This window comes from Bos grunniens, chromosome 1 (assembly GCF_055505025.1).
Source record: "Bos grunniens cultivar Pamir isolate PY7600 chromosome 1, Bosgru_T2T1.0, whole genome shotgun sequence".
Taxonomy (NCBI): domain Eukaryota; kingdom Metazoa; phylum Chordata; class Mammalia; order Artiodactyla; family Bovidae; genus Bos; species Bos grunniens.
Genome location: NC_141165.1, coordinates 138,180,911 through 138,193,092, shown reverse-complemented (window position 1 = coordinate 138,193,092; position 12,182 = coordinate 138,180,911). Strand labels below are relative to the sequence as shown.

General features: G+C 41.6%; 2 long non-coding RNA genes and 1 other non-coding gene across 3 annotated transcripts in view; 2 read left to right on the top strand and 1 right to left on the bottom strand.

Annotated features, from left to right (window-relative positions):
• LOC147380240 (uncharacterized) overlaps positions 1-12,182 on the top strand; it is a 679,399-nt gene that overhangs the window by 28,663 nt on the left and 638,554 nt on the right. The gene's annotated exons all lie outside the window — the stretch shown is intronic.
• Positions 1-12,182, bottom strand: part of LOC147380246 (uncharacterized) — a 100,891-nt gene that overhangs the window by 15,269 nt on the left and 73,440 nt on the right. The window lies entirely within an intron of this gene.
• LOC147380247 (U6 spliceosomal RNA) lies at positions 4,298-4,404 on the top strand. The gene has a single exon (XR_015135409.1). It is a non-coding gene; the product is annotated as a U6 spliceosomal RNA (small nuclear RNA).

The following is a 12,182-nucleotide window of genomic DNA, read 5'->3' as shown; positions in this document are numbered from 1 at the left end:
GGGATGAAGGGCACTCTCAGAGGCTAGTCAGCTTTGTCATTCATACTTTTGACCTGATTACTAAATTATGCCTGCAATAATAGTCTATTTTGATTATTTCAAAATGAAACACTTACAATCACAATTTATTTTGTTACTGAGTATGAGTAAATCATAAATATGAATAGCATTGGAAGCCCAGACAATTCCAATTTTTCCCAAATCATCATCCACCCCACCCCAAGTCCATTGTTTAACATACTTTCCACAATCATTATTCTGTGATGATTTGGTTCCAAGGCTGAGAGGAAACTCTATTCAACCCTTCTTGGAGGAATGCTACCACATGAATTCCTAAGGGAAACACATTTAGAGTTCCAGTTTGGACTGTAGCAAGTGTGTCCACATTTCCACAGCTACAAAATTCAACTCTGCTCTGACATCAAGAAAAAAGGTGTGAAATGATGGATTAGCGTAGGGACTGCTCTGGTGGCCCAGTGACTAAGATGGGTTAGTGCTGGCAGTAGGGCTAGGAAAGGGGGAAGTGGCAGGCATGAGGCCGACTGAGTATGAGTGACCACAAGATTTGGTCAGTTGGCTCAACAGAATAAGGAAGTTCCTGAGGTCATGGAGAATAGGGAACTCCAAGACAGCTGCAAAACAGGAAGTGTACATGAAGGAAGTTTATAAAGTGCATGTTCATAAGCCAGAGAATGTGCCTCTATTTGATCATAAATAGTTATTATGAAATACCATGGGACTTTTCTAAGGAGAAAACTGCAACCACCTGCTCTTGCCAGAAATTCTCGTATAGGCCTGGCTTTGTGGGAATTTGCCTGGCTTTTTGTGGCTGCCATCCAAAACTGGTGACCACAGAGTCAAAGCTAAATATAAGCTAAAATTAAATTACTTCCCTTCTTTGTTTTTGTAGGTCTGCTGAATGAGGACATTTTAGCAGTGATTTTATATTCATTAGGAGAATGGAAAGTCATAGCAAGTCAATCATAGTCATAATGAAAATCCCAAGACATTCTTGCTCATTTTTCCACAATCCCCTATATTCAGTTGGGATAAAATACAGGATCTCTAGTGACATAACAATACTATGTGTTCAGTCGCTCAGGTTGTATCTGACTCTATGTGATCCCATGGACTGAAGCCTGCCAGGCTCCTCTGTCCACGGGATTTTCCAGGAAAGAATGCTGGAGCAGGTTGCCATTTCCTACTGCAGAACAAAATAATACTATACTACTACTACTACTACTACTAAGTCGCTTCAGTCGTGCCCGACTCTGTGCGACCCCATAGATGCCAGCCCACCAGGCTCTGCCGTCCCTGGGATTCTCCAGGCAAGAACACTGGAGTGGGTTGCCATTGCCTTCTCCAGTGCATGAAAGTGAAAAGTGAAAGTGAAGTCGCTCAGTCATGTCCGACTCTTAGCGACCTCATGGACTGCAGCCTACCAGGCTTCTCCGTCCATGGGATATGTAAATGCACTTTAGCTCTCGATGTGAATGGATATTGATGGTAAAAATGTATGAGTCAATGTTCAGCAGCTTCCAAAGAACAATATCTAAATTTCTATCTACAAAACTGGCTTTTCAGGATTAAACTTCAAGCTCTTTTAACTTTTTTCATATTTATATGAAACTATAGTTTTCTAGAAAACTATTTCTCTAGAAATAACCAAGGAAAAACACAAGTGTTTTCAAAGGGAAGAGACTCTTGAGCAACACTCACAAAAAATGGAGAGTGAGGGAGTTTGTTAAGTGTGGAAGTGTTAGAAGATTGAACAGAGGAGTATTTAGAAGAGAATAGAGTCAGTGATTCTAAATCTTTCTTAAACTCCTACCTACAATCCACAGTTACACTTTTTGCTTCATGGGGAGCTCCAATACTTTGGCTCCCTGATGCAAAGAGCCAACCCATTGGAAAAGACCCCGATACTGGGAAAGATTGAAGGCAAAAGGAGAAGAGTGTAGCCGAGGATACAAAGGTTAGATAGTATCACCAACTCAATGGACATGAGATTTGAGCAAACTTCGGGAAATAGAGAAGGACAGGGAAGCCTGGCATGCTGCAGTCCATCAGGTGGCAAAGAATCGGACATGACTTAGCAACTGAACACCAGCAATAATAGCTCATTCTCCAGAAGCCTGCAACCCTTCCCACCAATTTTTATAGTTGTTGTATCTGGTCCCAGTTTAAGAATAGATGCAGGCATATAACAAAACCAAGATTGTTTCCAGCACAGTCAGTGATTTTCTGTGAACAATCCCTGGCAAGTTTTACTCTCTTCATAAGAACCACAATATATTCAACTGTGCCAACCAGTTCCTCCTATTGTGGGTGAGCTCTCATGATAAAAATGGAGGAAGAGAAAATTAAATTTTGAGCATATTATCAAGGAGAAATATTCCCATAGGTTGTAGCTATTTCAAAGTGCCACATAGAACAATTACCAATAACATTTGTCTAGTAAAAGAAAGCTTACAAAGAAGAGACACCAGTTATTAGACCCTTCTACCACTTACTTGCCATATGTTTGCAAATCAGGTGAATCTTCTAGTCCTCTATGATATGGTCCATGAGGGACTCTAAGATGCATTTCTTTGAAATAGTTTAAAAATTTATTCATTTACAAAATACAAACATGCCCACAAACAATCACAAAAGAGTATGGTATGTTAAGTGGGAAGATGAGGATTCCTCAGACACACAATAAACACCCAATGTAAACTAATAGAAGAGGAGAGTTAGGGAGACTTTCCTTGGGGTGAATAGGAGTGTGGGATCCTAAAGGACCAGAAAGAAGGGATTGGACCCTTCTTTGACTGAAGGCCTTGGGAAGAGAGGACAAGAGCAGGGCATATTCTAGGTACCAAAAGAAATGGATGCAGCATCAATGGTGGAGAGAAACATGGACAAAGGGGAAAGCAGGAGAAATGGTACTTACCATCATAGTTACCTTCCCAGTCATAGTTTTTCCAAACAGGATGGAAATGCCAAAGATGTGGTTGGGGAAATAAGGGAAGACAAGATTTGGCAGGGCTAGACCTATTATCAGTTTTTTTACAAGAATTTTGTTGTCCTCAGGGGGAAACAAATGAAGCCACTTTTAAACTTACAGCTTCTGAACCTTCCTCCCACTTCCCACCCCATCCCACCCCTCTAGAACACCAGGTTTGAGTTCCTAGCATCATACGGCAAAGAGGGAAGGGACATATGTATGCCTATGGCTGATTCATACTGATGTATGGCTGAAACCAACACAATATTGTAAAGCAATTATCCTCCAATGAAAAGTAAATCAATTTTTTAAAAAACTTACAGCTTCTGAAAATAACAAAAAGAACTGCATCTCAGGACTATCACTGCAACTGCACTGGAGATTAGCATTAGTCCAGAAGAAAGGTAGTAGTGAGCGTTAGACCAGAAGAGTGTACCTTGATAGTAGAGACAGAAACAAACGGATGGAACTGAGGTGCGTTTAAGAAGCAGACTCAGAAGGACATGGTGAGGACGGGGCTGTGAGACTGAAGGAAGAGGGATTTAGGTTGGGGATACAGCGAGATCCAGGAGACAAGAAATAGAGATACAGGATAAGAGTGGCTAATTAGGAGATTGACAGTGAGAGGGAAGTCAGGTGTGCAGACAGAAAGGAGGGTGTTGACAAAGATCATATTTAAATACACTGAGTATCCTCTGAGCTGTTGCCTTCAAGGACCCAGACAAGATTTCCAGCATGGACATTAGAAGAAAGATATCAGTAGAGAGATATGATTTATGGGTTGTGCTTAGTCACCGCAACTCTTTGCGATCCCATGGACTGTAACCTGCCAGGCTCCTCTATCCATGTAGGTTCTTCAGGCAAGAATAATGAAGTGGGTTGCCATGCCCTCCTCCAGGGGATCTTCCAGAACCCAGGTCTCCCGCGTTACAGGTGGGTTCTTTATTGTCTGAGCCACCACTGATGGGTTAGACTTGATCACTTTGCTGAAAGGGCTCTTAAAAGACTGGACCCTGGATTAGGTAAAAAGTAGGCCCTTCTCAGTCATAGTTTTCCATATTTAGAATTTTTTTTTTAAGTATAGGGGTGGGGGTGTGTGTGAGTATGTTTGTATGTGTGTGTTCTGATGGGAATTTTGTATTGCCAAGACTTTATACAGCCAGAAAATAAATTACATTGCAAATTTGTTTTGTAATTCTAATGCCATTCAAGAGGAATACCATCACTTGAAATATTAAAGGCAATATTGTCTAATAGGCACTTGCCTAGGACTTGATAAACTTGAAAATAAATACAAAAATAAATATGGTGCTTGCTTCAGCAGCACATATACTAAAATTGGAATGATACAGAGAAGATTAGCATGGCCCCTGCGCAAGGATGACACGCAGATTCGTGAAGCGTTCCATATTTTTATTTCCTCTAAAGTCAGGAACAAGACAAGAGTGCCCACTTTCACCACTACTACTCAACACAGTTTTGGAAGTTTTGGCCACAGCAATCAGAGCAGAAAAAGAAATAAAAGGAATCCAAATTGGAAAAGAAGAAGTAAAACTCTCATTGTTTGCAGATGACATGATCCTCTACATAGAAAACCCTAAAGACTCCACCAGAAAATTACTAGAACTAATCAATGAATATAGTAAAGTTGCAGGATATAAAATCAACACACATAAATCCCTTGCATTCCTATACACTAATAATTAGAAAATAGAGAAATTAAGGAAACAATTCCATTCACTATTGCAACGAAAAGAATAAAATACTTAGGAATATATCTACCTAAAGAAACTAAAGACCTATATATAGAAAACTATAAAACACTGGTGAAAGAAATGAAAGAGGACACGAATAGATGGAGAAATATACCATGTTCATGGATTGGAAGAATCAATATAGTGAAAATGAGTATACTACACAAAGCAATTTATGGATTCAATGCAATCCCTATCAAGCTACCAATGGTATTCTTCACAGAGCTAGAACAAATAATTTCACAATTTGTATGGAAATACAAAAAACCTCGAATAGCCAAAGCTATCTTGAGAAAGAAGAATGGAACTGGAGGAATCAACCTACCTGACTTCAGGCTCTACTACAAAGCCACAGTCATCAAGACAGTATGGTACTGGCACAAAGACAGAAATGTAGATCAATGAAACAAAATAGAAAGCCCAGAGATAAATCCACACACATATGGACACCTTATCTTTGACAAAAGAGACAAGAATATGCAATGGATTAAAGACAATCTCTTTAACAAGTGGTGCTGGGAAAACTGGTCAACCACTTGTAAAAGAATGAAACTAGACCACTTTCTAACACCATACACCAAAATAAACTCAAAATGGATTACAGATCTAAATGTAAGACCAGAAACTATAAAACTCCTAGAGGAGAACATAGGCAAAACACTCTCCAACATACATCACAGCAGGATCCTCTATCACCCACCTCCCAGAATATTGGAAATAAAAGCAAAAATAAACAAATGGGACCTAATTAAACCTAAAAGCTTCTACACAACAAAGGAAACTATAAGCAAGGTGAAAAGACAGCCTTCAGAATGGGAGAAAATAATAGCAAATGAAGCAACAGACAAACAACTAATCTCAAAAATATACAAGCAACTCCTACAGCTCAATTCCAGAAAAATAAATGACCCAATCAAAAAATGAGCCAAAGAACTAAATAGACATTTCTCCAAAGAATACATACAGATGGCTAACAAACACATGAAAAGATGCTCAACATTACTCATTATCAGAGAAATGCAAATCAAAACCACTATGAGGTACCATCTCACACCAGTCAGAATGGCTGTGATCCAAAAGTCTACAAGCAATAAATGCTGGAGAGGGTGTGGAGAAAAGGGAACCCTCTTACACTGTTGGTGGGAATGCAAACTAGTACAGCCACTATGGAGAACAGTGTGGAGATTCCTTAAAAAACTGGAACTAGAACTGCCTTATGATCCAGCAATCCCACTGCTGGGCATACACACTGAGGTAACCAGAAGGGAAAGAGACACATGTACCCCAATGTTCATCACAGCACTGTTTATAATAGCCAGGACATGGAAGCAACCTAGATGTCCATCAGCAGATGAATGGCTAAGAAAGCTGTGGTACATATACACAATGGAGTATTACTCAGCCATTAAAAAGAATACATTTGAATCAGTTCTAATGAGGTGGATGAAACTGGAGCCTATTATACAGAGTGAAGTAAGCCAGAAAGAAAAACACCAATACAGTATACTAATGCATATATATGGAATTTAGAAAGATGGTAACAGTAACCCTGTATGCTGCTGCTGCTGCTAAGTCACTTCAGTCGTGTCCGACTCTGTGCGACCCCATAGACAGCAGCCCACCAGGCTCCCCCGTCCCTGGGATTCTCCAGGCAAGAACACTGGAGTGGGTTGCCATTTCCTTCTCCAATGCATGAAAGTGAAAAGTGAAAGGGAAGTCGCTCAGTCGTGTCCGACTCTTAGCGACCCCATGGACTGCAGCCTACCAGGCTCTCCGTCCATGGGATTTTCCAGGCAAGAGTACTGGAGTGGGATGCCATTGCCTTCTCCGATAACCCTGTATACGAGACAGCAAAAGAGACACTGATGTATAGAACAGTCTTTTGGACTCTGTGGGAGAGGGAGAGGGTGGGATGATTTGGGAGAATGGCATTGAAATATGTATAATATCATATATGAAACAAGTCACCAGTCCAGGTTCGATGCACAATACTGGATGCTTGGGGCTGGTGCACTGGGACAACCCAGAGGGATGGTATGGGGAGGGAGGAGAGTTCAGGATGGGGAACACATGTATACCTGTGGCAGATTCATTTTGATATATGGCAAAACCAATACAATATTGTAAAGTTAAATAAAATAAAATTTTTAAAAATTAAAAAAAAAACAAAAATATATATGTAGGTTAATTACTGTACCAACCAAAATAATGTTTACCCTTTATTGTGTCTGAGGCATCAGACTATGGGACAGCATTCAAGGAAAGATTTTATCTTCTTTGTTCATTCAGACTTGTCTTCAAGATCCTAAATGCACCATTTTATCTTTTTCCTTACTGGCATTTGCTATTATAATACTCCTCTTCCTTTCTTTTTCCCACCTTCCCTCACAATCTCTCTTGCTCAAAAAAAAAAAAAAGAAAAAAGCCTTTTCAATGTGCTAAGGGGTGTTGTTTGTGGGGTGGAGCTGTCAATCAGTGAACAGTTTTTCTAAAATATACTATTTTCTGTGCAACTAAACTGGATACCCCCTCCACTGGACACTGACCTGTCTCCTGTCACATTCCAGGCTTAAAACCGAGCATTTTTTAGACATCTTTCCAGAATGAATGAAATGGACAATAAAAGGACAACTTGAGACTCTTAAGAGGTACAGAGATAGAGAAAGGAGATGGAATACATTCCCGCCATTCCCAAAGAAACCTCCTCATAGAGCTTATATACAAAATTGAATGCTTCCGCAGAAGCATGCAAACTAGACAGCAGTTAGAGCTGATGAGGCAATCGAACTGAAAGAGGCTTTTGTTTTTTCTTTCCCCTTTCTGTCAAGGGTACTGTTTCTAATTTCCTGGGAGCCTTTCATTTTCTAAATATATTCCACCACACCCCATCTAAATGCAATCTCACATCAACTTCCCTCAGGCAGTTGCCACAAATGGTCCAGTGCCATCCAAGACGAGCTGAAGCACAATGGAGAAGTCAGAGAAGTCAGAAAGGAAACAGCAGTCATCTGAAGGTGATGGTTTCTCTTGTAAAGTTTACAAAAATATGGGACAATATAATTATATTGTCAGAGCCCCTCCCTGGAAGGAGCCTGTGCTAGTGAAGTGCTCTGAAGCTTAATCTTTACAATAATCTGCATCCTTTTCCTCACATGTGTAACAGGGATAATATTAAGCTTCTTGAAAGGATTGAGTGGGGAAGATTCACACAAATACTTTGAAATGAAAGGCTCCTGGGAAAGTAGATACATGTACCCTTGACATAGGAACTTGGAAGATTTGCCTGCAAACCTATCATCTCAGTGAATATAAAAATCAGTCTCTTCTGGTTTATTTCCATCGGTGCTTTCTTTCTTTTCCTTTTATCCTAACTCTTACATAGAATTCTGGTTATCTTTTTCCTCCGCTTGGCTTATATTTTGTTTATTTTCCCAGGTTTCATTTCCTGTGTTTTCTGTTCTTTTTTTTTTAAAACTCCCTCGCGCTCCTTCCCTCCCCCGCCCAACTCGCATCTCCTGTGTTTTGTGTCCACTGATACCACCACCGGGGCTTCCCTGGTGGCTCAGCAGTAAAGAATCCGCCTGCAATTCTCCTGCCTGCAGGAGATGCGGTTTTGATCCCTGGGCTGGGAAGCCCCTGGAGGAGGGCATGGCAACCCACTCCAGTATTCTTGCCTGGAGAATTCCATGGACAGAGGAGCCTGGGGGGCTACAGTCCATAGGGTCACAAAGAGTCCGACACAACTGAGCGACTTAGCGCGCATGCATGCGTAGCTGCTGGTAGCCACAGAACTGCTCCCATAGCTTTTCCTAAGCTGCTTTCCATATCTTTAAAACCCACAGATGTGAGGACAGCCATCAATCCAGGAGAGACAGGCAAGCCATGTGATGCTTCACTCTCCAGATGGGGTTTCAGGGTGACCCTGTCTGATCACCAGGCTCAACTTATGAAATACAACCTCTGATGAAATTCATGGCAGGCAAACTCCCTGCTCAGCATGGGGCAATGGGTGATGGATGGGCCGGTGATGATGGATAGCTCCTCTCTCAGCCTCAGTCCATGAATTCTGGTTCAGGAGACTCCCCTAGCAGGGGCTGGATTGTCCCAGAGATAACAGCACTCAGTCGGGAGCTGGGTTCTGGGCTTATTGCTTGCTTAGGGATAGCTGCTGCCCTCATTACTCAGTAAAGCAAATTACTGCTAACGCTATAATGTTTTAGTTCATTCCAGTGGTTTTTAAATTAAACAGACAGCTTGGCATATGGATCAAGACTCCAAGCACTATTAAAAAAAAAAATCTCTTCTACAATATGGACAAAACACAGAATTAAAGTAAAGGGGAAGATTTATATATAGAAGCTTAATAATCCTCCTTGTCATCTGTTCATTCTTTTGGGGAAATAATCTTAATACTGCATAGTTGTTTTTTTTTAAACTACATGACCCTTTTTTAGTATTAGGAAATGAATCTGAATATGAAAAAAAAATTGGGTGACTTTAATATGCCTGCTAACCTTGTCTCATTAATCCTTATGGTGCTTCTGAAAGATGTATGGAATGTATTTTTATCTCCATCTCATGGAATGTGGAACTAAGATATCCCAAAGCTCTTTAACATACTTAAGATCACACAGCGGCTCAGTAATAAAGTCAGAAATAAAAGCCAGCTTTTCTAACAAGAAAGGCTCTGACAATTAATCAGAAACACAGAAAGTCTGCTCTTTGATGACTAGAAATTTCATCTGAAACCAGATGATGAGGTGAGAAGAACGACATTGCCACAACTGGTGATTACATTGTTTCTTTGGCAGACCGTCAGTCCCCAAACTGGTAACATAACATGTAGACCCTGCTTAGATTTGGTACATCACAGCAAAGATAATGACTCCCAAAAATTTCTATAAAGAAAATCTTATTCTACTTCATTTATTTCATTTATAAAATTCAGGAGTCATTCCTATGGGAAACAGAATCCATAGACCCCAGTGGAAACAGAAGTTTCAATGAATAGCTCAAGATTTGGTAAGAAGACAATCAAGTATCTGGGAAACTGGACTCTGTCACTTCCTAGAGCTTCTCTTTCCTTGTTCTGGAACTGACACTTGTTGTTATTTAGTCACTCAGTTGAGTCCGACTCCTTGTGACCCCCATGGACTGTAGCCCACCAGGCACCTCTTTCCATGGGTTTTCCCAGGCAAGAATACTAGATCGATTCGGTTGCGATTTCCTCCTTCAGGGGATCCCCCTGACCCATTGATCAAACCCGTATCTTCTGCATTGCAACAGGATTCTTTACTGCTGAGCCACCAGGGAAGCCCTGGAACCAACACTGCAAAGTAGAAATAATTATACTACATGGAACAGATGTGACAAAAATCACCCTTTGTATCCCCTGTGCTTGGCCTGATGAGCAGGTATTTAATACATAATTATTGACTATGAAGGGGGTGGAACATGTATTCAATAAATAATCAGTGATACTTAAATGGGCTGCTGTCACTCTGCCCGACACATTTCCACCTGCAGATGATACTGATGTGCCTGGAGTTCTTTCCACTGCCTAACACATTTCCAACCAAGAGAGTTTTTCCATCTAACTTGAACAAGAAGAATTTCCCATCTCTATAAATACCAAGGTTTTACACTTGTGACTACCATCGCATCACTTTAATTGAACTGATAACTGCTAATTCAGTGGTTTTCCAACTGTATTGCGTATAATAATCACTTGGGAACATATTATATGTGGATTCTCAGGTCTCTAGCAATTTTGGTTCAGATGGGAGGGCAGAACTCAGCATTTAAACAAGAACCTCACAGGGTTTTGATACAGACATTCCAAAGTCCACTCTTAGAGAGAGAAAAAAAATGTCTATATATTGGCCTTATCCCAGAAATAAAGAAATGGAGATTCAGAAAAGATTCTTGCCCAAGGCAACTCATTCATTCCATCATTCAGTCATTTGACAAATACCTACTATGAGTATAGATGATCAGACCCTCCTGATTTGTGCAAAACTGAAACCTGGTCTGGTCCCCAATCCACTACTACTTCAAATCTTGCAGCCAGATGTTATGGAAATTCCAAACAACACACAAGACTGGCTGGAGTGAACTCAGGAAATGCTTCATGAAACAGGCAGAATTTGGACAGAATTCTAGCCATCAAAATTCAGAGAAAGGAACTGGGCCAGCAAAGATATTAATAATAAATGGCGGGTGTCCAGCACCTCAGCTTGCCCTCAGAGGACCAGGCAAGAGAGAGGCAGAGAAAGTGCAAGGGTGATACAGCTCAGGAACCCCACTTGGCACATTTCAGGAGACCTCAAAGCCTTACCTCGTGAATCTCTTGGGCAATTCTCACTGCTACACCCAAGTCTGTCAGGATCCCTACTGGAACAGGAGAATGCCGCCAACAGTGGCCCCAGCCCTCCACACCCAAGTACGCTGGAGTCTCCAGTGTCAGCCTTCTTCTAAGCACCTCCCTTCCCTCAGGCTTTTCAGCAGAAACAACCTCGTCCTCACAAACAACTTATTGATGCAGAAAAACAGGGAACATGATAGAAAGGGCTGCATGCAAAAATCAAACAAGAAGTGTAAATATGACCTGGGATAATTCCTCAGGATCCAGGGACCTCAGAAGGAAGAAGAGAAATACTCATCAAGATGCAGAAGCATGGGCGATTTCTCTGGGCACTTTGGTTCTCAGCCTGGGCTGCGTGTTAGAATCACTTACAGAACCTTTGAAAAAACACCGAGGCCTTGGTATCCCCATGACCACTGGAATCAGGAGTTCTAAGGTGGAGTCCAGACATCAGTACATCCTGAAATCTCACTGGGTGTTTCCAGTATGCACCCAAGAAGCTGTAAACCACTGATCTAATAAAGCAGAGCTTGAGAAAAACCAATACAGTGTAAGCATGTTGGAGCCAATGAGGTGAGATTCAGGTGGCTGTAAACAGAGTGATTCCAACCTGGGACTAAGAGGTCTGGAATAAAGGCATAAGTAATCCAAGGAGTATGGGCTTCCCAGGTGGCTCGGTGGTAAAGAACCCACCTGCCAATGCAGGAGACAGGTTCAATCCGTGGGTTGGGAAGATCCCCAGAGCAGGAAACAGCAACCCACTCTAGTATTCTTACCTGGGAAATCCCATGGACAGAATAGCCTGGTGGGCTACAGGCCATGCTGCTGCTGCTAAGCCCTTCAGTCATGTCCGACTCTGTTCGACCCCATAGACGGCAGCCCACCAGGCTCCCCCGTCCCTGGGATTCTCCAGGCAAGAACACTGGAGTGGGTTGCCATTTCCTTCTCTAGTGCATGAAAGTGAAAAGTGAAAGTGAAGCCGCTCAGTCGTGTCCGACTCCTAGTGACCTACCAGGCTCCTCCATCCATGGGATTTTCCAGGCAAGAGTACTGGAGTGGGTTGCCATTGCCTTCT